Genomic DNA, 2,605 nt, shown 5'->3' on the forward strand with positions numbered 1-2,605 from the left:
CAGGCCGGGCCGCCCTGGCCCGCTGCTGCACCGGCAGTGCCAACCCTCTCCGTGAGCCGCCGGGGTCAGGGACAGCCTTCAAGGGACAGCCTGTGTGCTGCCGTCTGGTGATAGCACTGCTGAGGGGGCAGGGTGCTGTCCCCCTTCTTTCTTTTGGTTCTGATAGTTTTTGACGGGAAAATTCTGGGGTGCGCCTCTGGTCAGAGGCTAATGCTGCTGGAGGAGGGGAGGCAGGGGTGTCCTGCACCCCACCGGGCCGTTCAGGGGCCTCTGTCCTGTGGTCAGGAATGGAGAGAGCACCAGCACTGCAGTGAGCTTGCAGAGAGGTAAATTACAAGGTTTCTCAAGAGGTTCATTTAAGAAAATGCTTTCCAACTCGTTCGTAAGAGAACAGGCAAAAATGGAATACTTTGAAGGTGTAGTTCTGGTCCTGAAGGGCTTCCACCGACTTCTGTAGGACCAAAGCGCGTTCAGAATTCACTTTTATCTGTTTTCCTCGGGGATAGCTGAATCCTTAGTGACATTGTCTGTGACTTACAGGTCCAGTAAAAGGCTGAGACACCCATTCCTCTGCAAAATATTTAGGCTTCTAGTACAATCTCTGCAGTGGGTAAGGGTGCGGTATAGTGCTCCTTCAGCACTTTTTATTTGAGTAAGGAATGTGCTTTTGAAGCACATTTCCTGATCAGCTGTACTTTGGGTTAAATCTCAGAGCACCTTGGAGAGCATTTGCAGGATTGCTTTTGGATGACGCTGAAGTAGAAGATGTCCTTCAGCCATTCATGGCTGTTCAGCCCATGGAACCAGACTCGAGCGAGCCTGAAGGGAAAGCCACCTTCCCTTTTGCTCCTCTGAACAACCTGGTCACTCTACTAATATACCCCTTTTTGGCCTCACTGCTTGCTAATAAGGACAGAACCTCAGGGACTTCTGCATAGCTGCTGAAGTAAGCAGGATGCTAAGCAAAGAGGTGTGTAATGCTAGCTCATAGGAAATGGTGAGGTTTCAGACTAGGATTTAGCACATTACCAGCTTTACTTACCTTCAGCGTAAGCCATTCAGATGAAACAGTCACACTTAAGCAGATTCTACTCTCTAGTGCTTGGGGTTGTGTCCCCTTCTGCAGTCCGATGTGAAATCCTGTCCTGTGGCAGGAAGGCTCCTTTCCCACAGCTGTAGTTTGGCAGATCTGTTTGCAGCCTAATGTTTGGCATCCAAACCTAGGTGCCCTTACCCATAACCAGCCCTTCAAAAGAGATCATAGAATCATAGAATGGTTTAGGTTGGAAGGGATTGTAAAGATCCTCTCGTTCCAGCCCCCCTGCCATGGGCAGGGACACCTTCCACCCAAATGTTGAATGCTTGGCACTTGGAGAACGTTTGGTTTTAACATGGAATATGTAAGGAGTTTCAGCTTCAGCTTTTTGTAAATTGTACTTGTGGATCTAGGTGGTTAAGTTACACCTCAGTCATACTCTGGCTGCCTAAGTCACCCCAGTCTTCCAGCTGGGATTTATCTATACGCAGTGTTAGGCTTTTATGTGTTCCCTGCATTTCATGTAAGTGAAATCCAAATTAGATGATACTTTGAAAAAAGATGTGGCTTGCTGGTTGGCATTACTGTCACTGCTTCTCAGTTGAACAATATATTTCCTATTTAAAATATTTTTCTGAAGGATAACAGAGTAATATCTAGTATAGGTATATATTAATGCCTATAAAATTCACATAATAGAGGTTTGTGTAACTTATTACATACACTTTTTAAAGATATGATTGTAGTTGGCTTAGGGCAACCAGAGCCAACCAGAGAGAAGGTCCTGCCTTCCCCCTTCCTGCGTATTCCTGTTGCTGTGCTTGCGTCAACATTAGCCGTCAGACAGTTACCTGGTCACTTGAATCACTGCTGCTGTGGTTCACCACCAGCCTGTATGATCTCAAATGGCAGCAGGGAACAGACACAAAAAGGCAGGAGTGCTCTGTTTTTTACAGCATGCTGTGGGTTGGTGTGCAGACCTGCTGTTTGTGTGGACTGAACAGGTTCTTACGAGGGGCTGCGGGGTGTGCAAACAGAACTGTAAAAGCACGTTTGGAGACTGAGCCACTGTCCACTGAAAAGCAGTTCAAATGTGTTTCTGTGGTGGCATTGCGAAATCTGAAGACCTTTCTGAGCTGAATGGCATAGAGGAGGGAATGGTCATCCTTTCATCATCCTGTCTTCATGTACTGCAGTTTCCTTGGCACCTATGTATCAGAATATTCTACCTTCTTTCCTTTTTAGAAGAGAAGATGTTTTCTGCTTCGAATACTTGTAGTTTGTTTGCTAGTCCTGTTTAGTTTTGAGGGATTTTTGGTAATCTTGGAAGTTTTAGCTTTTAGTGGGTCACAGGGATTTCTTTTCATACTGTGTAAAGTATTTCTGTATCATATAGATGTTCTTCTTTAGTCAAGAACAGTACCTCTGTGATGGTCTAATGATGTCTTTTCACATCATATCCAATTGTGATTTTCTACCCTCTTGCATTTTGTAGTTTGGCTTCCACGTGTGCTTGTACAGTATAAAATGTAATTGGTATATTTGGTACCAGAGCTTTAAACCCGCTTA

The sequence above is a fragment of the Charadrius vociferus genome, unplaced genomic scaffold, assembly GCF_000708025.1.
Source record: "Charadrius vociferus isolate BGI_N301 unplaced genomic scaffold, ASM70802v2 scaffold278, whole genome shotgun sequence".
NCBI lineage: Eukaryota > Metazoa > Chordata > Aves > Charadriiformes > Charadriidae > Charadrius > Charadrius vociferus.